We start from the raw sequence: 25,232 nt of genomic DNA on the forward strand, positions 1-25,232 counted from the left end.
GAGCTCTGCTTCTCTGAGGGGGGGGAAGAAGGGGAGGCTGGTTGCAGCCCTGAGTCAGAGCTCGCTGGTCAGCCAGATCCCTCCTCCTGGAAGGGAGGCCCAGATAATGGGAAGGGAACTGGCAGGAGTGCAGACTGTTTTGGAAACCAGCCCTGACTAGATGGGCACGGAAGGGGTGTGGGATGGCCCTGGCTTTGAGCCGGGTTTCTTTTTGTTCCTGATTACCATTGAACTTCAGCACCCAAAAGGGGGTAGGACTGAAGGCACCACGACCCTGGCCTCAGAGTGACTGACCCTGACGATCCTGGCCTCGGGGTGATGAAAACAGATCAACGGAGACCTGCAACAGAGCAAGCTGTGTCCTCAAGGGCAGCGAGGGGGCACTGGCCTGGCAACCTCACCCCTGTGTGATCCTGAGCGCGTCACTTCATCTGTCTGTGTCTCCTGCTCCCCTTCCTAGGTGGAATGTTAGCTCTTCGGAGCAGAGACTGTCTCTCTGGGTTTGTACAGCACCACAGGGCCCTGAGGTGTTACCTATCAGCTCTGTGTTCTTGGGGAACCAGGGCGCAGTACCCAGCTTGTCTGACTCACGAAAGACCTTCCCCCCAACCCCTAGCCTCTGCTTGAACCAAAACTGATCAGAAGAAAGACTTACAAAAAGCAATGAAAAAGCAGTGGGAGACACACCTGAACCTCTCCGGACAAGGGTGACAGGACTGAGGCAACTCCCCTAGCCTCATTTGCATTGAAGATGGGACAGGGAGGCGTCTCCATTAGCATACAGAATGGAGAACAGAGATTCCAAGGCAAGAACCGCATGGAACTCTGGGACCAGAAAAGCAGGGAAGCACTGCATGATGGGGGATCTCTGCTCCAGGTGTTAATGAACCCATGCCTGCACACATCCTGCTCAGTAGTTATCAGACCAATTCTAGTAATAAATCCTTTATTGGTATCTAAAATAGTGTAGCTCCCGAATTGTATTGTGAGCTCCCTCCAAGGAACACTGCCCAAAGCCAGGAATGATCAGCTCCCATGGTCTAGCCTGAACAAACCAACTTTGGTATACTCCCTTGAGCCATCAGCTTACACATAAACAAATCTAGTGTTCTCCCTTGAACCATTGTTGTTTCTCTACAAAAACCCCGACCCATGCTCAAGTAAATGTTCTGATGCCTGGATCCAAAATCTGCATCAGTTCCATGGGGACTTCATCTTCTCCTGACTGATCATGCTGGGGTTCTGCCTGTCTCCAGCACTCCGGACCCTCAGCTACCACCACCACCACCTGGGGACCCCAATCGATTCAAGCTTCACGGAGTGGTGAGAATCCAGCGCTATCTCTCTCTCTCCCTCTAGGTATAGCCTTCTGACCCTGACTTGCGTGATCAGTTATAGTTTTCTAAACTTGACTTTTATAATCAAATTTAAGTTAGCTTTACTATTACGGGGGGAGGGATAGCTCAGTGCTTGGAGCATTAGCCTGCTAAACCCAGGGTTGTGAGTTCAATCCTTGAGGGGGCCATTTAGGGATCTGGGGCAAAAATAAGGGATGGTACTTGATCCTGCTGTGAAGGCAGGGGACTGGACTCAATGACCTTTCCAGGTCCCTCCCAGCTCTATGAGATGGGTATATCTCCATATTAAATAAAAAATTATAAGTGGTTTGTTTGTTTGGGTCCCCTATGGTTATTACCTGGCAATAAATAACTTTCATGATTAAGCTGGTTGCTTCTCTCCCCCTCGTGGGTGTTTTTTGGTTTCCTCATTCGCTCTGCAGCAACACTCCTCGTACCTAAGCTAAAGATCCCTGCAGCGCCCAAAAATCCTGTGGGGTTTGCTCATCAAGTGGGTTACGACCAGAACAATTGTAAAGTGAAAGTGGGGATAGGGACGTGCTGAACCTGGGGCATATGAGGATGGCAGATTGAAAGTGCTGCTCGACCCAGTCTGCTCAGACGGGCTCTATTCCGGTGCGCTACCCAAGGCATATGAGGGTGACAGCTTGGAGGTGCTGTTTGACCCAGCCTGCCGAGTCCAGGGACATATAAGGGGTCAGCTTGGGAGTGCTGATTAACCTGGTCCTCTCAGACGCGCTCTGTTAATGTGTGTGTGTGTGTGTGTTCGTCTGATTCTGGGGCTGGAAGAACCCAGCCTTGGGGAATCTAGGTCCTGCAGGATAGCTCCACTGGAAGGGACTTGCAGCAGGGAGAAGTAGAGCTCCGTATGAACACACAAGTGACCACAAGCAGTACGTTGACAGAATTACAGAACCCCCCCCTTCCCAGAAGAGTAACCCTAATAAATGAGCATACCCCAAAGGAACGGGCAACGCTGGTAACAGAGGTTTGCCTGTGGACCCAATTGCCTGTGACCCAGGGATCTTTCTGCAACTGTAATAATAATAAATTCTCCGTTAGTCTGTCACTAGACCTGTGTCATGGAGAGCAGAATCTGGCCTGGTAACTGCCAATGCTATTCCTGCGATCTTCGAATGTAAAAACTTCCACAACCCATGTTCAGTTGACAGCAGCTCCACTAATGTCTCCCAGTAAAACACGGACCCAGATAACACGGTGTCGTCTCTGCTTTAATTTGCAGAACTTTGGTGCCGAGGAACTATCTGAGCCCTGGGAACCAAGCATGTTTTCTTCCTCCTCCGAGACCACAGTTAAAACCCACAGTAGCCAAAATAAAATAATCAGAAAGCTCTGACATTACAGAGCCTTGTCCGGACAGGAGAAACAAGAGTTGGGGGGTACGCAGTGATGAGCTGCCAAAATCTTAACAACGGGTTCCCTCCTCACCCCACGAGGGGGTCGTAGCCCACCCCCGCCCCCTGGGGACTCCTGCCCCATCCAACCCCCTGCGTTCTTTGACGCCCCCCCCAACCCATCCACCCCCCTCCCCTGTCCCCTGACTGCCCCCAGAACTGGGCAGGAGGATCTCATGGGCCACCGTAGTGGGTGCCCACCCTGCCCTGCCCCTAAGAGCCAGAGGGACCTGCCGGGGGGCGAGATGGGGAGTCCCGGTGGGGCTCACGTGGGGCGGCTCCCACGCAGGTCCCTCTGGTTCCTAGGGGCAGGGTAGCGTAGCTGGGGGGGAGCAGCCGCTCCCTCCACTGATCACATCAAAAGTGGTGCCTTAGGCGCCGACTCCCTGGGTGCTCTGGGGCTGGAGCACCCACGGGGAAAATTTGGTGGGTGCAGAGCACCCACCGGCAGCTCCGCGCCCGGCCCCAGCTCACCTCCGCTCCGCTTTCTCCCCTGAACGCACCGCCCCGCTCTGCTTCTCCGCGCCCCCCCCCCCGCTCGGCTTCCAGCGAATCAGCTGTTTGGCAGGAAGCCGGGGAGGCTGAGAAGCAGGCGGCAGCTTCCTGCTCAGGCTGAGGGTGGCGGAGATGAGCTGGGGCGGGGAGCAGTTCCCCTGCGCCCCCCCCCCACCAGGTTACCTGCTGTGGGGCAGGTGGCCCTCCTCGTGCCCCCCCACCCCCTTCCCAGCTCACCTCCGCCTCCCTGGGCCTGAGCAGGAAGCTGCAGCCTGCCCCTCAGCCTGCCCCAGCTTCCCGCGCGAACAGCTGATTCACAAGGAGCCTGGGGTGGGGGGCGGAGAAGCAGAGTGGGGCGGCGCATTCAGGGGAGGAGGCGGAGCGGAGGTGAGCTGGGGACGGGGGTGGGGAGGGGAGCTGCCGATGGGTGCTCTGCACCCACCAAATTTTCCCCTGGGTGCTCCAGGGCTGGAGCACCCATGGAGTCGGCGCCTAAGGCGCCACTTTTGGCGGGTTAAATTTAGAAGCCCTTTTAGAACTGGCTGTCCCTCGCGGAACAACCGGTTCTAAAAGGGCTTCTAAATTTAACAACCGGTTCTAGCGAACCGATGCGAACCGGCTCCAGCTCATCACTGGGGGTACGTTAATTTGGGTTATGCTGCTCATTTAGGGACCTGAGCATGCTCCAGTAGTTTCTGCTCCTTAGACAAATACAGAGGAGCATCCTCAGAGCAAACACCACCATGTCAATCCTCAGCTCACGCTCATCTCTACTGCAAGAGGCTGAGATGTGGATTGGACTACAGAGCCTGCCTTACCTTACCCTCACAGCTGCCGGTTCTCTGAATCTGCCTACTACAGAGAGCTGGGCCCAGGCTGCAAAGTTAGGCTCCAGATCCCAACTTTCCCAAAGTTCAGGCTGTTTTGATTTGGCCACTCTTGACTGCTGCGGCCACCACCACGTTTCCCTCAGGCAGTACTGCTCCTTGGACAGAACTCTCAGCCATGCCACCTTCTCCTTCTGTTTCAAGTCCTGTGGTTCCTTCTTTTCTGGACTCCCCAAGTCCTTCCCTGAAAATTTCAATGAGCCCTTCCCCTGCAATCTCCTCCTCTTGCGTCCCTTTGACACGGACCTCGCCTCAAGCCACCCAATCCAAAATAATTCTTGTCTGTTGCTTCAAGTCCCCATCCAACCTCCAGCCCCCTCTCTGGGTCACACCTTCATCATAGATTCATAGGTATTAGATTCATAGATATTTAGGTCAGAAGAGACCATTCTGATCATCTAGTCTGACCTCCTGCACAACGCAGGCCACAGAATTTCACCCACCACTCCTACAAAAAAAACCCAAAACCTCACACCTATATCTGTGCTATTGAAGTCCTCAAATTGTAGTTTAAAGACTTCAAGGAGCAGAGAATCCTCCAGCAAGTGACCCATGCCCCATGCTACAGAGGAAGGCAAAAAACCTCCAGGGCCTCTTCCAATCTGCCCTGGAGGAAAATTCCTTCCCAACCCCAAATATGGCAATCAGCTAAACCCTGAGCATATGGGCAAGATTCATCAGCCAGATACTATAGAAAATTCTTTCCTGGGTAACTCAGATCCCACCCCATCTAATATCCCATCACAGGCCATTGGGCCTATTTACCATGAATATTTAATTACCAAAACCATGTTATCCCATCATACCATCTCCTCCATAAACTTATCGAGTTTAATCTTAAAGCCAGATAGATCTTTTGCCCCCACTGCTTCCCTTGGAAGGCTATTCCAAAACTTCACTCCTCTGATGGTTAAAAACCTTTGTCTAATTTCTAGTCTAAATTTCTTAGTGGCCAGTTTATATCCATTTGTTCTTGTGTCCATATTGGTACTGAGCTTAAATAATTCCTCTCCCTCTCCGGTATTTATCCCTCTGATATATTTATAGAGAGCAATCATATCTCCCCTCAACCTTCTTTTAGTTAGGCTAAACAAGCCAAGCTCCTTGAGTCTCCTTTCATAAGACAAGTTTTCCATTCCTTGGATCATCCTAGTAGCCCTTCTCTGTACCTGTTCCAGTTTGAATTCATCCTTCTTAAACATGGGAGACCAGAACTGCACACAGTATTCCAGGTGGGGTCTCACCAGTGCCTTGTATAATGGTATTAAAACCTCCTTATCCCTACTGGAAATACCTCTCCTGACGCATCCCAAGACCGCATTAGCTTTTTTCACGGCCATATCACATTGGCGGCTCATAGTCATCCTGTGATCAACCAATACTCCAAGGTCCTTTTCCTCCTCCGTTACTTCTAATTGATGCATCCCTAGCTTATAACTAAAATTCTTGTTATTAATCCCTAAATGCATGACCTTACACTTCTCACTATTAAATTTCATTCTATTACTATTACTCCAGTTTACAAGGTCATCCAGATCCTCCTGTAGGGTATCCCTGTCCTTCTCTAAATTGGCAATACCTCCCAGCTTTGTATCATCCGCAAACTTTATTAGCACACTCCCACTTTTTGTGCCAAGGTCAGTAATAAAAAGATTAAATAAGATTGGTCCCAAAACCGATCCTTGAGGAACTCCACTGGTAACCTCCCTCCAGCCTGACAGTTCACCTTTCAGTATGACCTGCTGTAGTCTCCCCTTTAACCAATTCCTTATCCATCTTTCAATTTTCCTATTGATCCCCACCTTATCCAATTTAACTAATAATTCCCCATGTGGCACGGGTATCAAATGCCTTACTAAAATCTAGGTAAATTAGATCCACTGCGTTTCCTTTGTCTAAAAAATCTGTTACTTTCTCAAAGAAGGAGATCAGGTTGGTTTGGCACGATCTACCTTTTGTAAAACCATGTTGTATTTTGTCCCATTTACCATTGACTTCAATGTCCTTAACTACCTTCTCCTTCAAAATTTTCTCCAAGACCTTGCATACTACAGATGTCAAACTAACAGGCCTATAATTACCCAGATCACATTTTTTCCCTTTCTTAAAAATAGGAACTATGTTAGCAATTCTCCAATCACACGGTACAACCCCTGAGTTTACAGATTCATCCTATTCATACTTCTTCCCCTTGCCTTCTGCTTGATCATACACCCCCCCCCCCCCCCCCCCGCCTGTGTCTCTAACCTGCTCTCCTTGTGATTTCCCCCCACGCTCTGCTCCGCCAAGGGCACTAACCTCAATGCTCCTTTTGTCTAACATCTCTGTGCCTTCCTCCATTCAATGGCCACCCAAAATCTGCTTCTCTGCACTCCACCCCTGCCCCATTCAATTCACTCCTCAGCATAGTCCCCTACCAAAAAGAGGCATATAAAACCTCCATACCATCCAGACATATGTCTGCCTCACCTGGTGTCTGCAGAGCCTCATCAGTAGCCCATGTCCCTTCCCAGCCATCTCCTTCCCTGGGGTATGTTCCCTCTTGGCAAGTCCAGCACTTCGATTCTGAGCTATTCAGGGCAAGCACCTGTCTCTCATGTGTCTCCTGTGAAGTATCTAGCACACATGTGAATACTTTATAATAATAATTGTCTGAATTGTTCAATGACTCACTTTCTCCAATGTACCCGGAAGGAGCAGCTCATTGCCTTTGTCATGGGGAAACCTTCATTTTCTTCCTGTCCATTTCAGAAACCCCCCTCATCTCCAGGAGTCTCCATGGACTTATCAACCTCCCCCACTCCCCATGTGATTTCATCTCCATGACCCTCCATGGACATATCCACCCACCACAAACCCCACTATTTATGTGACCTCCTGGGGCCAGTTTCTTACACTCATTGTCCCTTTTCTTTCTGACCCCACCGGGCCCCTCCACAGGTGAGAGGGTGGGGCAGTAGCTCAATGTCTGCAGTGGCTTCATTAACAGGAACAGCCTCCCTACCTCTGGCTATTTTCAGGTCCCTTCTCATCTCTCTTATGCTAGGGTGCCTAACTGTCTTCTCCAATAGACCAATCAGATCCTACTCGGAGAGCCTTGCAATTTTCCCAGCTGCTCCGTCTTTCTCCCCAACAATTGGCTATCGGCCATTGCTCTGCACCTCTATAGATGCTTGCAGGGCCCAGCGCAGTTCACTTGCATTTGCATGCACAGAACCGTCAGCTGGGGTGAGTTACTGAGAGACACGTTCCTCAGACAGAGGCAAAGGATAAGTGGCACTGTGGAGCTGACCCCGCCAGCCCTTTCCACTCCCTGCTCTGTGTGTGGGGGAACTACCACTCCCATCTGGCTCCGTACAATACAAACAAACCCAGCAGACTCTAATGAGAGGGGTGAGACAAGTCTCTGGCAGCAGCTGGCTTGTGGGCTGCTTTTGAGCAAGAGTGCTCCCAAGGCCAAGCAGCGGTGCGGGGCGGGGGGAGCCCGCGCACCATTGGTGCTGAGCTTAATGTGGGCTGGACGCAGATTCTCTAGTCCCTCCCCCCCTCTTCAAACAGCCCCATTTGTTTCGCTGGGACTAACGGCATAGCGAGATGCTACTCAGCGTGAGCAAAGGTGTCGGACCCTGGCCCTGGGTCTGAAACTCATTGAAGTCGATGGATATTTTTCCATTGACTTCAGTGGCCAGAGTGCATTAAACACCCCACTCCCAGAACTGGACAGAGGCCTTTGTCGGTCCAGCGATCTCACAGGCATGGGGGAGGAGGAGAGAGGAATCTGGCTCTTTCTTTGTTGCTCTCCCTCTCAGTTCCCACCCCCACTGCCTGCCAAAGCCCTGCCCTCTTATTCCCTAGTATGCGCTGGGGCTGGCACTTGCCCACGGAGCAAATCTTGCACCCTGCACATGGGGAGCCTGGAGCTGGTGGAACAGGTACAGTTCTGCTGAGGGGAGGGAGGGGGCAATATCTGGGCAGTGCATTCTGCACCCCATGCAGCCCAGCTCTGCAGGGGCTCCCCGCAGTGTGGGGGTTCAGGCAATCAGGATGTGGGATGAGCCACTGGAGCTCAGCCCCGTCATGGAGCAGGGGTCTGAAATTAGAACATGCAGGAGCCCCTGGGTGATAGTCCTGTGCTCAGACCTCACCTCTGGCCAAGGAAGCGCCTTTGAAATAAGCCAGACTCGGCTGCTAAGGCTCCTCCCGTGCAAGCACCTGCAAAGCACTGGGCCTGGGTGGCATCCAGCATCGTGGGAGGAGGGCGTTGCTCATGGCTTTGCAGACTATTCAGTGGAAGCAGACCTGCTCTTGGAGACAAAGCACAGCAAACAAAGGAGAGCACTCTACCAAAGAGCCTATGCTCTGTGCTCCAACCCCCTTCCCCTGCCCTTCCCCACCCTGCCACCTGCAGAAAGGCCACTGGTAGTTTTAGATGAGACCCCCCTGGGCATATCATGGCAAATTACTGTATTTTAAAATGCTGTGCTCAGAGCTGGTTGGCTACGGTATTCTTTGTTCATGACCTGTCCTAAAATTGTGTGCACGGTGGCTGTGTGCCCTTAAACATCCGCCATCCCCACCCCCAGAGGTGCCTGCATTTCAACAGCTCACGTAAGTTTGGGGCAATCAATTTCACCGCTCTGTGCCTCAGTTTACCCTTCTCAGGGGAATGTGGCAAGGACAATCGGCATTTGGAAGACACTCTGATTGGATATTTATATTACCATAGCACCCAAAGATCCCAATCAGCAGGGGGGCACCAATATGCCTGACGCTGTGCAAAACCAGAGGTAGACGTGTTCATAGAATCATAGAATATCAGGTTGGAAGGGACCTCAGAAGGTATCTAGTCCAACCCTCTTCTCAAAGCAGGACCAATCCTCAACTAAATCCCTGCCTCAAGGAGCAAACGCTTGGAAGAAAGATGCTACATCAGTGCCACCTGTTACAATTCATAGTCTGTAGTAATAATGAATAATAAAAGAAGTGCTTTGCGCTATAAGAAGGGATCATATGTTTATAATTTATTCACATATGTAGAAATGCTATAATGAGAGGAAGTATGGCCCAGTCAGTAGAGCACCAGCTGGAGACCTGGGCTCAATTCCTTGCTCTGCCACAGACTTTCTGTGTAACCTTGGGCAAATCACCTGTCCTCTCTACCTCATTTCCCCAGCAGTAAAATGGGAGCTGCCCCACCTCACAGGAGTGCTGTGAGAATTGATACATTAGTGACTGGGAAGGGCTGGACACTACAGTAGCAGACAGAGGGTGCTCATCCAGACATTTTAGGCACTTTTCTAACACATCCTAGAAGTGACCATTTAAAATAACCCACCACAAATGCCCCTCACCTGGGGGCAATTCCACACCACTACAGTCACAATCCCAGCCCCACTTCCACATGCCTAGGGACAAGGCTGAGTTTGGAATGTGTCCAAAAGGTGACCAGATTGGGGCTGTTTCAGAACAAGGGTGAAAATTATTCCTGGAGCAGTGACTGCCCTAGGTGCAGCAGCCCTGGTTTATACCGGCAGGGCTCTGGCTCAGATGCCCTGGATGAGCTCCGGTTGTGCCAAGTTGTTGCACTGGTACAGCTGTGCCACTGTGAGCTCTCTAACGTAGACAAAGCCGTAGTGAACATGACCTTTTCAGCGTGACCGTAGGGAAAGCAACAAGGAAACAAACACAAGCATTTCCGAGCGACTCATCAAATGGTGATGTTACTCTAATGGGCTGTGCGTGCGTGTGCTGGCGGGCTGTGGTTTTGAACACAGCCGGCCACTCGAGAAAAGGCTTCAGTCAGGTTTGGAAAGGCACCGCGCCACACGCATCACGTTGGGCTTTGCTTAGCGCTCGAGCCTTGTTCTGTGAGTCTGGCCCAGTGTTTCTCAAGGCCTTACGTAGGGTCATGGCTCACGTGAGTTTAAAAGCGTTTGCCGGTCTCCTCCATGAAGAAGGCGGCGTGAGGAGTCATGGGAGAAAGATGGAGCATGAAACCCCAGATCGCTGCCTCTGCCTCCCCAGGCAGAGGGGGCAAAACTCAAAGGGGAAACGTCAAGCCCTGCCCCTGCTGCCCTCAGCAGGAGCTGTAGCATGGACTCCATGGAGCAAGCTCAGGCCCTAACAAGCCCCACTAACCCCTGCTCTCTCCTGGTGCAGTGTAGAAAACTCCTGAGTGGAGGTTCCAAGGGCAGAAGCAACTGGGGAGGCCCCTGGTAGCACAGCAGAGACACAGGGTCTCCATCTGGAGGAATCCCCAGGTTGTGGGGGGCTGGACTCACTGATTGGCCGACAAAGGGCAAACCCCATCCCACCCTCACGCTGGGGAAGCCCCATGAGGGGAGCATGAGTTTCCTTTCACCTGTGCAAGATGGTCTCACAGAGGAGACTGGGTCACCACAGAGCTCTCCACAGTGGGTGAGGTTGCCAGGTGTCTGGTTTTCAACGGGAACGCCTGGTTGAAAAGGAACCCCGGCGGCCCAGTCAGCACTGCTGACTGGGCCGCTAAAAGTCCGGTCAGTGGTACAGTGGGGCTAAGGCAAGCTCCCTGCCTGCCCTGGCTCCACGCGGCTCCCGGAAGCAGCCAGCAGGTCCAGCTCCTAGGCACAGGGGTGCCCATGGGGGCTCCGCATGCTGCCCCTGCCCTGAGTGCCAGCTCTGGAGCTCCCATTGGCTGGAAACTGTGGCCAATGGGAGCTACAGGGGTGGTGCTTGAGGGGCAGACAGCATGCAGAGCTCCCTGGCCCCTCCGCCTAGGAGCCGGACATGCTGGCTGCTTCCGGGATCCGTGTGGAGCCAGGGCAGGCAGGGAGCGTGCCTTAGCCCCACTGTGCCATGGACTGGGAGCCACCTGAGGTAAGAGCTGCCTGGCCAGAGCCTATATTCCAAACCCACTCCTGCACCCCAACCCCCTGCCCCAGGACAGAACCCCCTTCTGCACCCTAGTTCCCTCCCAGAGCCTGCACCCCAGCTCCCTGCTCCACCCCTGAGCCCTCTCCCACACCCAAACTCCCTCCCAGAGCCCACACCCCGCACCCGTTCCTGCACCCCAACTCCTTGACCCTGCCCGGTGAAAGTGAGTGAGGGTGGGGGAGAGAGAGCGATGGAGAGAGAGGAGATGGAGTGAGTGGGAGCAGGGCGTTGGAGAAGGGGTGGGTCAGGGGCAGGGCATCGGGCAGGGAAGGCGGCAGGGAAAGGGCATTTGGTTTTGTGTAATTAGCAAGTTGGCAACCCTAGCAGTGGAATGTCCAGCAGGATATTGGCCCTGCACTGGGGGCTCAGCGTGGCTGTCTGTGGCCTCTGGTGATCCCCACATTAGTGTTGTTGGTGTATCTAGAGCACACCCATTGCTGGGCACTCAGGGGTGACACAGGAGGCCCCTCCCCCCCCCCTCGAATTTTGTACTGGAGGTCTGTTCGAGCCCAAGATGGAGCTCTTAACAGCAACACACCCTGAGTGTGAAATGTGATGATTTCTGGGCTGCTCCCAGCTTCCGCCCTTGGGGGCAGGGAGTTTGTTTATAAACACAGGCAGGGTGATTAAGATAACAAAAGGCTTGTCATTAAATTAAATTAAGGATAGTTAGATGTTCCTGAAAGCATTGCCAGGCGCTCCAGGTAAAATATAGGAAACAAAGGGTAGGAATAAATGGTCAGTTTTCAGACTGGAGAGAGGTAAATAGTGGTGTCCCCCCGGGGTCTGTACTGGGCCCAGTCCTATTCAACATAAAGGGTCTGGAAAAAGGGGGAAACAGTGAGGTGGCAAAATTTGCAGATGGTACAAAACTACTCAAGATAGTTAAGTCCAAAGCTGACTGCGAAGAGCTACAAAAGAATCTCACAAAACTGGGTGACTGGGCAACAAAATGGCAGATGAAATTCAATGTTGATAAATGCAGAGTAATGCACATGGCATAATATAATCCCAACTATACATACAAAATGATGGGGTCTAAATTAGCTGTTACCTCTCAAGAGAGAGATCTTGGAGTCACTGTGGAGAGTTCTCTGAAAACATCCACTCAATGTGCAGCGGCCGTTAAAAAAGCGAACAGAATGTTGGGCATCATGAGGAAAGAAATAGATAATAAGACAGAAAATATCATATCACCTCTATATAAATCCATGGTAGGCCCACAGCTTGAATACTGCCTGCAGATGTGGTCACCCCATCTCAAAAAAGATATATTGGAATTGGAAAAGGTTCAGGAAAGAGCAACAAAAATGACTAGGGGTATGGAACGGCTTCCATATGAGGAGAGATTAATAAGACTGGGACTTTTCAACTTGGAAAAGAGATGACTAAGGGGGGATATACTGGGGGGTCTATAAAATCATGACTGGAGTGAAAAAATTGAATAAGGAAGTTTCAGAGTAACAGCCTTGTTGTTATGTAACACAAGAACTAGGGCTCACCCAATGAAATTAATAGGCAGTAGATTTACAACAAACAAAAGAAAATATTTCTTCACAGTCAACGTGTGGAACTCATTGCCAGGGGATGTTGTGAAGGCCAAAACTATAACAGTGTTCAAAAAAGAACTAGATAAGTTCAGGGAGGGTAGGTCCATCAATGGCTATTAGCCAGGATGGGCAGGGATGCAACCCCATGCTCTGAAGTGTCCCTAGCATCTGTTTGCCAGAAGCTGGGAATGGGCAACAGGATGAATCACTCAATTATCGCTTGTTCTGTTCATTGTCTCTGAAGCATCTGGCACTGGCCGCTGTCGGAAGACAGGATACTGGGCTAGATCGACCATTGGTCTGACCCAGTCTGGCCGTTCTGATGTTCTTATACATAACCCAAATGTATCTGCCCCCCACTGTAACCCACTACACCCCACTCCTCTCCCAGAACTGGGATAGAACCCAGGAGTCCTGACAGGGTCTCTCTCTCCACAGAATTAGTAACAAGGAATAAAGTAAGAATATACATTAAAATTTTAAACCTAACCAGGGTCCCTTAAATGACTTGCCACAAGATGTCCGAACATGTTAGTATTAGAGATGAGAGGGTCCCATATTTGTTTACTTTTCTTTCTTTTGTATAGGAATGAGACACGGTGCTCCTGTCAGCTAATTGCTAACTTATCTGCCAAAAAAATTGAGTTTTCAGGTGCCTAGGTAGCCTACCAAAATCTGAAATGGTGCCCCTGGGGATGGTGTGTGTTATAAGTGAGCTGAGGTGTCCAAGTCCCACTGCTGTGAAACGCCTCAACCCTCTCTACTGCTTAAAAGAACTTTCCCACTGCTCCCAGGGCGCCTTGGAGAATCGGGGCTGGGGATGTGCCATGAAGTCAGGAGATGTTTGGGGGCAGCAGCAGACGGCTATTTCCTCCCATGCTCAGTTCCACAGGAGTGGAGCAGCTGGCTTGGGTACGGAAGAGACCTACCCCCATGCCTGGAGCTGTAGGGAAGTTGGGGTAAGGACCTATCTATGGGGCCCTCCCTTCCCATGCTCAAGAGTTGGGGTGAGGGACTTTCCTTCCATGCATGGAACACGGGAGCTGGTGGACAGGGAATTGGTCTCCTCCAGGCACAGACCCAGTCTGGAGCTCCTTCAGCATCTGTGGGAATCATAGAATCGTAGGACTGGAAGGGACCTCAAGAGGTCATCTAGTCCAGTGCCCCGCACTCATGACAGGACTATGTGTTAAAGGGAAGGAGGGAGCAGGCGTGGCAGGGACAATGTGGCCATCGCAGCAAGCACCACAAGAAACCCAACCAAGCAGCATAAAGCAGATGGTCTACAAACCATGACCTCCTGGCCCGAGGCACAATGGAGCGACCCCTAATGCTTGGGTGATGTCTGAGTGCAGATACCTGCCTGGATAAAGCTCCGGTGATGCTGGATTGACAGCCCTGGAGAATAAAACCCTGAGTTCCTCCACAGAACAGGGCCAGCACAGGGCAGCCGGGCCTACCACTCCAGCCTGTGTGCTTCCTCCTGTCCTGTGGGAGCACCCTAAGCAATGAGCTTTGTATTGTGTCCGACTGTCCCTACATTTCTCCGACCCACCGAGCTGTTCGGTGTTGGCCCATCTCGCCTCCTGTCAAGCACCGTTTGCCCCGGGCACTCGAAATAACAACAGGACCGAAAGGGTTGCTGAGTCTCCGTAGCTCTCTTCAACGCTCAGCTTCTTTGCTGACGCTGCCTGCAAGGGGGCCAGCTAGTGCCAATTGTAGGGACGGTTTGTGTGATGTGGGCAGCTGCTGGCTACGGACTGGAAGGAGACCATCAGCTCCTTTCACACAGACCACGGAATAACACTCCTTCCAGCCAAGCGTCTTTTAAGCGGTGCCAGACATTCCCCCTTCATTTCAGCAGTGGAATGACCTCAGCGTGCCCATGGGTTTCTGTCAGACAGCAGGCAGTGCTGGTCCGGGACACACACATGAGACCTGCTCTGTGACTGGGGGGGTGGGGCGGGGGGACTAGCAAAGAGCTTGAAGGGTCTAACAAAGTAACTGCAACACCAGGTGCAAAACTGGACCTGCAGCCCTGCAAACCCCTCCACTGAGAGCAGGAAGAGTGTTTGGTCCCAAAGCTCACCAACATTTTGAGAGGTGAAGGGCTGCCAGGTTGTGCACTAGAGACAGGCCCAGAGCAAATGGGGGAGTATAAACAGGAGTCTGGGGGATGGGGTGCTAGCGTGAGAGTCAGGAGAGTGGGAGCTAGTCTCAACTCTAATGTGCAACCTTAGGCAAATCATGTCACCTCGCTGTGCCTCAATTTCCCCACCCGCCCTTTCTCTGTCTTGACCACTACTATGTGGGGGCCTCTAGGTGCTATTGTGATATAATAAATACCTTAGAGTTGGGGAATGTTCTGATGCAAAGCCCAACTGCCTAGCTGGCCTGCAATTCACTGAACCAGAACCCTTGATCCAAACACCCCCTGGACTTCGGATGTGCTCAGTGCAGGGTCTGAAGAGTGCAGCTCTGGCCTGGCTCCATTATATATATTAGTGAATTCCGTTTTATTACTGACTCTACTACAGTAAATGAGTGACTTTCTGGTCGTAATCAACGAGACAAGGGGTGAAGATATTGGAGCAGGGAAACTGTGGGTCAAAGTCTGTGGCACTTGAAATGTATTCGTAACCTGTGGTCGTGGCCTTTGTGTACAGCTCAGAGAACCGACCCAGCTGAATGAGCTGGAAAGCACAAGAGTCTCACCTAAAACAAACCCTTCCCAACATTGACCTGACCTGCACTCAGCTGCCTGGAAGCTCTCTTCTCGCAACAAAGACAACGGGTGCATTTGTGGATGGATGCTTCCGGCCAAATGTAAATGCACTTTCCAGGGGCTTTACATTACAGATTTTAAATTGATGCACTTTATGGGCTTTATGCTGGCTTCATTTAAACTGGAGGGGAATCACCCCCCCCCCCCCCTTTAACTGCAGTGGACTTTTCTGTAGAGCGAGAGCGGCTTTAAGCACTGGTCAGGGCTCTGGAGACTGCCTGTGTTGAATTACAGCTGAGACCATGGATTAAGAGCACACTTCAAGTGCCCCAGACCTTCACCCAGAGAGTCGGGCTGCTCCAGCATCCGGCATTTTCATATCTCGCTTGGTTAATTAGGAGCAGACAGCGCAAAGGCACTTATTTACTGTAGGGAAAACGCAGTCCAAGCGTTGGCAGGACCCTGCCTATTCTTTTCTGCAAATGTCCTTGAACTAACATCAATGATGACGGTGTGGAAAAATACACACAGGATTCCTGCGCAGGGCCTGGGGTCAGGCCAAACTGTGCACAGCACAGGCTGCGCTGGAGGTGCCGAGGCACACGTCCACACGCGGTCCGCGGAGGTGAGCCTCCCAGCCCAGGTCAACAGACGGGGTCAGCACGGCTCGCCCTAGCGCTGTACAGACAGTTGGGTAGACAGCACTTTGAAGTGGCGGCTTAGGCTGGAGCTCCGGCTCTGACACGTAGGGACGGGGGTGGGCTTAGAAGCTCGCCTGACCCTGGGGCTGCTGTGTCCGGAGCTGGTGCCCAAGGTGAGTTACAGCAGCTTGAGGAGTCCTCGAATCACAGCCAGGGATTGGGGCAGTGCAGGGGCGCCCTGGCCATATGTCCTTTCCTCTCCCCATGTCCCCTGTGGTGGCGTTAGCGGGTGAAGTGTGGCGTAGGGGACTCTACACCGGGTCCATGCCACTAGAGGAGTCTCCTGGCATTGCAGCGAGCACCTGGGAGATGGATTCTCCGCTCCACCCCATCCTCTTTGTGCCGTTCGGATGCTGAGCAGCAACAGCCAGCAGAGAGTTCCCTGTTCACTGCCAATGCCTGCACCCAGCGCGTGGTGAGAGATGGGAGGTTATTGGGAGTGAGCTGGAGGCAGAAGCGGGGGCCAAAGCAGGGCTCTGTCACATCAGCTCTCCACTGATGTAAGTCGGAGCAGCTGCATGGCTGCTCCAATGCCAGGGCCAGGCCAGCACTGAATCAAGGAGCCTGAACTAGTTCCCGGAGGTACCTCCCCGCTGTTACGGAGCGGGATGTAAGCAGTCTGGCCTAGTACTCAGAGCAGGAGTCAGGTCTAGTGGGCGGAGCAGGCGTCCAGGTTGGGGAACGAAGCCAAGGGTCAGTATCAGAATCAACAGCCAGTTACCAGAGCCAGGGGTCAAGCCAGAGTCAGAACCAGGAATTGAAGTTGAGGGTCAGAGCCGAGGTCAGATGGCAAATGCCAGAGCCAGGGGTCGAGCCTGAGTCAGGGTCAGAAGTCGGAGCCCACGATTGGAACTGGTAACCAGTGGGCAAGGCATCTGGCAGGAACTGGAAGGGAGAGGAGGATTAACCACGGAGCAGGACCATGGTGGGAACAGGAGCGAAGGCAGGGGCGAGGCAGGAGCCAGGAGTGGAACAGGAAGCAGGAACGGGGTTAGGGTCAGCAGGCAGGCACAAGCAGGGTCCGATGCAGGCTCAGCAAGAACAGGAAATCACCTTGTTGCTCGGACAAACTTCCTGTGCCTCCTTCTGGCTTAAATAGCGTGGTTGGACCGATCAGTGGAGCCAGGCCATGACAGCAGAATGCCAGGTCGTCCTCTTCCTTCCTCTCCCAAGCAGTGTTTATCTTCTCCTGTTACTCCAGAAAGGGAGAGGAGCTGACTCAGTCTCCACTGGTCTGGGCAGGCAGATTCTGGGGCTCTCCCGACACCTGTTCTTACTGGATCCCAAAGACACTAAGTGTCGGGAGGGGGAGGGGAACCGTCCCTCACTTTGCACCTCTTCCCTCGTTCATCAGCGGGTAAATCTGAAAAGTGATTGGTAAAATAACCCTAAAGCACCCCCATAAATACTCCGGGGTGACTGCAGCACAGAAATCACAGTGAGCTGGAAGAACAGGGGCAGCTGCAGATATGCTTCCAGAGAAAGGCTGCAACCCTGCAGGTGCCTGGGCATTGCTGAACTGCAGTCAGGTGTCCGCATCACGTGAATCAGTATCACACTGGGGACTAATTAGCTCCTTACATCAAAGGCTGTGCGATGGGCACACAGAGCCAGATCTGTGCCACCTGGGCTTCTACACAGGGGCAATCCCCAGGCATCATTTCCTCCTTTCATTCTAATTCCTGAACCAGACAGCATGACTCCTGGGACTTGTCTACACAGGAACGCTAAGGAGAGTTAATCTGAAATCACAAAAGGAAGGTATGAATTTAAAGTGGAGTAGTTAAAGTGCATTCGGCCCTTGCGCGGACGCTCTCATGCAGAATCAAAGTGGCCTTAATCTGGTTCATTTTAATTTAGTTGGAAGATATGAGTCTTGGAAACTCACAACATAGCAGGTTCTCAGACTGGCTCAACACAGAACCAATGCAATCAGCTCTCCTCTTTCACTTGTTCGGAGCAATACTTATTGTATAACATCTCACCTTCTGTCACTGCTGCTGTGATGAATCCTGAACTTCCCACCCACACAGCTACCTGCGTAATAAAATTCCCTTCTCAGCTTGCGTGGCAGAGCTCTTCCCTGTAAACCAAGCCATTCTATTGTATAAGGAAGTTCAGTGTCATTTAAGACTTGCAAACATTATAAAAGGGGGAGAAATTGGGCTTGTGACCTTTTATGCTTCTTTGTGACGGACAGTGAAAGCTGGAAAGACTTTGTAAATAGGGCAGGATTCTGCTTGGTTTTTACATTAGAAATCCAGCTTTTGTCTGCCTGGAAGACTCTGTGATGACTGCTTGAAATTTTGTACAAAAGTTAAGAGAATGAAATGTGAGCAATTGAGAGGGGGAGAGATTTGTAGTCAATATGTTAAATTGTTTATATATGTGACATTATTTAACTGCAATGCCTGCTTACATTTTGGAGAAAAGGCAACTATGTTAAAGATTCAATACACCCGGCCCTTTGATTCCGTGAGCTCCCAGCGAACATGCTGTGGGTCTCCCAAAAAGTTCTCTGCCCCAACCAGACTTGCCATTGCACACGGAATAGAACCAGTTGAAATATTTGTAAAAAATTGAAGACGCTTTGTAATTTTTGTGACCCGCTCCCCTCCCCACACACACACTATTTTTCAACCATCTCTTGTAAAAATCACATTAAGGTGGGGGAAAAACTTTTAAAATGTCTTTTGGGACCTCTTTCTTCATATGCCAAAAAAGGTACAAGCATAATTTGTGCCCGTGACACTTCAACACTGTGCTGTAGAGAGCACATCAGGAAGATGGTCCCTGCTCTACGGACCTCACAATGTGCTAGAAGCAGGGAAGCTGGGGTAAAGTGACCGATAACAGCGCTTAGACACGATGGAAGCAGTTGCCACAGAAATATCTTAGGGCCAGATTCTGATACCCTGATTTAGTTGCACCATGCGTCAGTTCCATTGACTTCAGGGGACAACTCATGGTATAAAGTACTATTCGTTGGAAGACGATTAAAATCTCACATAGATCAATTTTTATTTTTTAATTAATATCCACTAATAATGATGGATTGATACACTTCCTGTGGGCATCATGGGAGATGTGAACATTAAGAAGGGACTTGACTACAAAAATGGTGGCAACTTTAGTGATCACCTAGACCTTTTTTTTTTTTTTTACACTTGTGTTACTATCCAGAGATAATCGCCTCCTCTGTATGGCCAGGAAGAAATAAATCATTGATGGAATAGTTAACATACTTAAGTACCTTACTTCTCCAGTTTTCTATAAACACGTGCTGTACGTTAGCCCTTTCGCCTGGAAAGGAGATGTGGAATAATTCCAGGACTCCAGAAGATTCATTTACAAAGCTTTCGCCCTTCAGTTGCTGACATATGCTTCATTTAACTGGAATGTTTACTGATGAACTTAGGAGAAAGGAGGACAAAGATTTCTGTGTGTACATAAAGGAGGAAGAAGGATCCATCAGCTTTATTAGTTGAAGTGAAAAGTGAAATCCCTGAACATTTTAGAGTGTGGATGATTTTTCATGCCACAAAATATATCACCTCTGGAATGTTATCGAGTAATTATATGTGGGGGTTTGTTCAGAGCCGGGATGAGATTTATTGCTCCCTCTGAACACAGAGGAAATGGCAGATTGCCAAAGTCATTTTGTAATCAAGCAGACAGAAGGTTGGAGCAGAAAGGGAAATAAGATACTTAGACAAAAAAGCTGCCCCTGCAAACATGGAACACCATCAACGCTGCATTCACTAACTCTTGTAGCTTACCCAGAAGTTCCAGTTAAGAAAACCTGTGTCATTGCTTGTCCCTGATCAACAGCAAACTAAATGACTGATTAGCCTGGTTAGAGATGATGGGCCTCGCTCTGATCTCATTTACGCTGGTAAATTAAAATTAACTCAGCTGAAACCGACGACAGTATAGTGGTGTAAAATTGCAAAAAGGTTGAAGACTGCAAGACCCAGTACATCCGCCGCGTCACCCCAGGGAAAGAAAGTAGGCTAAAAGTTCTAATGGTGTGTGGCTTTTAATATAGTTGCGCGCAGGTGGTTATTAATAAAAATACATCGCCAATCCCCACTGACGCCGGGAAGCCCCATTTGAATGACTGAATGTTGTGAATGAATAGGTGAGTGACAAAACCATTTAAGACAAGCAATGCGAGGCTTGTGCATTACACCAGGCACTTTGGCCATTTCTTGTAAGACCGGTACTTTAGCTCCACTGTTATTTCATAATGAACTAGCAGACGTTCTGTGGGCTAACATAGGATCCCATTTAGCCGTAACCCCGTTGGTGACACCGAGTCATTTGGATAATTGAGAGTTTGACCAAACAGGAGTCTGTGAGTGTGGAATGAAAACGAGGACTTTCGATTTTCTTTTGCGTAAAAGAGACACCTGAGAATAGCCAAGTGTGGACCAAAAGCAGGATAAGGAGCAACTGTGATGGATCTGCTAAGCAGGGGACTGCAACTCCCATCAGCACCCTCCCCACCACAATTCCCTTTCCCCTGACCAGCTACCAGGAAGGGTCCTGATCCGGGAAGGGCTGAACTCTGCTGGGAAGCAGCAGGTGCATGGTGAGCCAGGAGCTGCAGAGAAAGCCCCCCTGGAGCTGTATGCAGAGCAGGGGCTGCTGAATGTTACAGCTGGGAGCAGGTCTGGGTGGGTCTTATGGGGAGCAGCAGTTACTGGGGAGGAGCCAGTGTGGAGGGGCCTGTGATGGGGTTAACATAGGCCGGGTGGGCCAATTAAACTATGAGGCTGCAAGCTGGGGGATATTTAGGCTGAGAGGAGCGCTCACCTGTGCAGGAATAGATGGGGGCATTTATAAAACCCAGGAGCTGGTAGCAGGAAGGGGCTGCAGAGAAGAGGGCTGTGTCATTCTCCCTGGGACAAGGGAGAGAAGAAGCTTTGGCCCCAAGAGGAAGGGTCTGTCTAGCGGAGCCAGGCGAGAGGGGTTTGGCTAGAAGGGCAGAGGATGCAAGCCTGGGATAGGCAAGGTAGGAAGCAGTCCAGGGGAACAGCAGGAAGCTTCGGGCTAACACAGACCTTGGCTGCTGGAGACAGGGTCCCGGGATGGAGCCAAGAGTTGAGGGCAGGCTGGGGTTCCCCTAGCAGCCCCTGAATGAGTGGCACAATCTGGGCCGTGAACTTCAAGACTGTCTGGGTCTCTTTGTTCAAGTCACTGAGGGAGCAGCTCGGCCAGGGCAGTGGACGTAAGGGCCGCCTGGGATCGCGGGGAAGACTGTGATAACAGCTGGGAAGGGCAGGATTCTTGTGACGTGGCCAGAGGGCTCAGCCATGAGGATGAGGCGCCGCAGCTCCCGAGGAGCCAGAGAGGGGGCAACAGAGTGAGACGATGGGCCGAGGAACCGCAAGAGGAGGGCGTCAGGCTGAAAGAGCTAATCCCCAGAGCAGCCAGCAGGAGGTGCCACGGAGCGGTGAGTAGCGCACCCTGTGGCAGGACCCCAGTGAGAGACACTCACCTAAGGCTGTGTCTTCACCACACAGTTAGCTCATGTCAGAACTGGAGCGTTACCCCTAACGCAACGCCCAGCCACACACACAAATCCCTAGCTTGAGTTAAACGGTACTTTAAACTCCCCCGAGCTAGGCTGGCAGCGGGCGGGGGGGAAGGAGCTGAAGCTCGAGGATGCTGATACTCAAGCTAGTAAGGCAGCGGAGAGGCAATAGCTGGCGTTACAACTCGGCAGCAACTGCCCCAGCCTTCCCGCTGTGCAGCTACAGGGCTGGCTGGCAGTGTGGCTGCTCTCACTCGAGCGGGGCTAGCTCTGATGCAGTAACTCGAGTGCACTAGCTCGTGCTAACACTTGCAGTGAAGACAAGCCCGAAGGTGAGGCTGGCCTGGAAACCTGCAAGTACCCATTTGCTTGACTAGAGACTAGACGAGAGAGGGCACGCAGACCGTGATCCTGAAGAGCCCTGACCGGGGCGCTGGAACAGGGGGGGCAGGGATAGCCCTCCCACTTAGTACTGGCCGTAAGGACGAGTGAGGAGGGGGAAGAGGTGGAGAAGAGTGAGTGGGGGGCGGCGTCTGGGGGGAAGAGGCACCATGGGAGCAGGATCTCTGGCAGAAGGGATGGCATGAGGAGAGGGGCTCAGAGAGAAGGGGCAGCTTGGGGGGGGCCAGGCCATGGTTTGGGTGCCATTGCCCTCCCCCCCACACACACACGCTTTTAGGGAGCTTCCATTTCTTCTGTCCCTGACAGTCACGTTGGCTTCCCCCAGGGGCCAAACCAGACCCCTTATTGCTCCCTTTGAACTGTGATTGTCTAAGCCTCTGCACCGAGGATATTTGCAGCACCCACCAGGGCCAGCGCCTACAAGCCTAGCTCTTGATGCACCAAGTTGTGGCACACTGGGATGCTACTGGCACCCTTGGGGGGCGGGCGGGTGTGCACTCTGGCACTGAGCAGCAGCCGCAATAACTACACAGGGACAGAGCCCTGCCTGTTTCACCCTCCTCTGCCTGATTCACAGGAGAGTGCAGGGACTTGAACCTGGGTCTCGCATCCCAAGTAAGTGCCCTACCACTAGGCTCTTCTGGCCGTCTCCGTCACCTTTCCTTCTCTCCCCTGCCCCCAACCAGGATACTCTGGGGTGGCCTCTCTCTCTCAATTACATCCTGGACCCCAGAAACCTTCCCAACAAATACATTTCTGCAAAACATTTCAGCTTCAACAGAAAAACATGCATCGAAATTCTTTTGCCCACCTCTAGTTATGTGTTTTTCTACGCGCCTGATGGCCAGAGGCTACAAGTCTACTGCAGCGGCTGGTTAAGAGGGCCAGCTCTTTAGCTCCAGCTGTAGCAGTTTATGCTCTTCACTTTCAACTGAAGGGTCTAGGTTCATCCTGGTAACAGCCAAGAGGGAAGTCGTTACATATGCTTTGTCCTCCCGCTGCCTGTTTACTGAGCTGAGTAGGTCTCAGGTACCTGGGGGCCTTCTCTTCACTGGGACACTGAGAGCTGCTTGCAGATCAAAGGGACGTGCTAGGTGCTGCACGAACGTGGTGTAGACCGTCCCTGCCCTGAAAAGCTTATAGTCCTGGTTCATGACAAGATGCCATAGGTGGAGGCAACAAACAGGTCTGCGTTCTTGCCCCTTATCCTGTTCCAGCTTCCTCCTGCTGTCTCAGGGGAAAGCAGGAACAGATCCCCCACCCAGACCAGCCAAACAGCTGTAGCTGCTCACACACCTGGCTGTTCACTCACCTACTGCCCCAGTCCTCCTCTCTGCTCCCATTCCCCCTGCATTTCCCACTCCAGCTGCCACCATTTTTCTGCCTTTACCTTTCACTCCTGTCAGAGTTCAGGGGTTAAACTGGCAGCAGAGGAAATGAAACTGATAAGCAAACCCGGTGTTTATTTTTATTATTATTTTCTTTTCTGGTGGGGGAAGCAGGTCAGGAAGTGCGAGGACAGAGCAGCAGAGAACTACAGCCACACTGAGCCACTCTCCTCTCATTTACACTGGCGTCAATCTGGAGTCACACGCCGATTTCAGGGCTGCGCCTCCTGGTTTACACTGGCATGGCTGAGTGGCACCTGCCACTGCTTTGAAACCTGCTAAATATTTACAGCCAATCACAATATCAACAGGCAAGCTAGCCCCTTCCTGCTGCTCTGAGCAGCGCCCAATGCTTCACTCCACACCCTGTCAGTCTCTCCCTCGTTTGGTCTCCAGCTTGTTTCTGACAATGGATCATGACAGCAGAGCAACGGCAATAAATAGCCCAATGCACAGTGTCCAGTTACCAAGCGAGATGAGGTCATGTTTGCAGTCACTCTGCCCAGAGCTGCCAACCTGCCCTTACAGTGAGTTGGGGGGGAACCTCTCTGGCTGTAGGTTGATATGAAAGGGGAGTTTTTCAAGTGTGTCTTTCTGTTCGGCTGGGTGCATGTCAGTGAGGGCTTTAAAACCTCACTCCTCATTAAGCACTGGAATGGGTTACCTAGGGAGGTGGTGGAATCTCCTTCTTTAGAGGTTTTTAAGGTCAGCCTTGACAAAGCCCTGGCTGGGATGATTTAGTTGGGGATTGGTCCTGCTTTGAGCAGGGGGTTGGACTAGATGACCTCCTGAGGTCCCCACCAACCCTGAGATTCTATGAGTCTATGATTCCTGAACTTGAAAACATCATTCAGTCAAGGCAGGGCAGTTGGACGCAGCCCCTGGCTGACCATGTCACTCAGTTTTCACTCCCCTTCATAAACAACAAGGACCCACAACAGCAGTGAGTGGGTGGAGAAGGACCGAAGCTGGCCTCTGTTCTGCTAGATCTTATTCTTAGAAAGGGATCCAGGTAAGGACAGTGACAACCCAGAGACAATCAGCAACAAGTTACACCCTGTGATTAGCATTAGAGCATGTGCACGCGTGCACACACACACACACACACAGAAGCAGCGTCCAATGTTCAGGCAGCACAGTCCCCTCAATGTTTAGTTTTTCTCTCCAAACCAAAGATAAATCCTGGAGCTCAAGGGGACAGCAGTTACTGGTAACAGTGCTGCATACACCCACCCCTCTCAGGGAACTAAATGTAACTTGGTTTTGTGCTCCCTTGTGCGTTTGTGAACGTCGCTCCCAGACAAATCTGAATAGGGGAAGAAAGAGAAAGTACAGATTACCACATTACAGTCACACACTCACAGATTTGCTGTTCCAGGTTTCTTGGAAAATCGTTCTCCTCCTCCTGCTGCTGCCTTCAAGTTGCTTTCTTCCTGCTCACTTTCATCGTCAGCTGTTTTGGAGGAGTTTTTGGTGTTATTGTTTCTCTGTCACTTTCCCCTCCTTCCTGATTTGTGAGAGCCTACACACAGGGAGCAGCAGCAGCTTCTACGAGTGCCTGCCTGTCAAGGCAAGCTCATCCTTTGCTTGGGAGGGGAGAACTCTTTACTTACTGCTTTCACAGCTCTTGCAAGCCTACTGGCGAGCAGAGGAGGCGTGCTGGTGCAGAAGAATGTCATACAATCAGAGTGATGCCATCGGCAGCCAGCCCACACTAGTCTTACTCTAATAAGTATGGGAATCAAACCGGTTCCCAGCTGTCAGAGCAAAGACGAGTTTTGTTCTAGTTTGAGCTGACCTAGCAGGGGAATGATGGGAAGATGTAATAAAGCAAGCCAGCAAACCAAACAAATCCTAGCG

General features: G+C 51.5%; 1 protein-coding gene across 2 annotated transcripts in view; it reads right to left on the reverse strand.

The window, feature by feature from the left end:
• P2RY2 (purinergic receptor P2Y2) overlaps positions 1 to 25,015 on the reverse strand; it is a 37,330-nt gene extending 12,315 nt beyond the window's left edge. Inside the window, exon 1 of one of the 2 annotated variants that reach the window (XM_037881335.2) lies at positions 24,735 to 25,015. The gene's annotated coding sequence lies outside the window, so the exon portion shown is untranslated. The remainder of the gene's footprint in view (positions 1 to 24,734) is intronic. The other variant, XM_043527604.1, reaches the window with a different exon arrangement.
• Positions 25,016 to 25,232: the final 217 nt, after the last annotated feature.

This window comes from Chelonia mydas, chromosome 1 (genome assembly GCF_015237465.2).
Source record: "Chelonia mydas isolate rCheMyd1 chromosome 1, rCheMyd1.pri.v2, whole genome shotgun sequence".
NCBI classification, from domain to species: Eukaryota; Metazoa; Chordata; order Testudines; family Cheloniidae; genus Chelonia; species Chelonia mydas.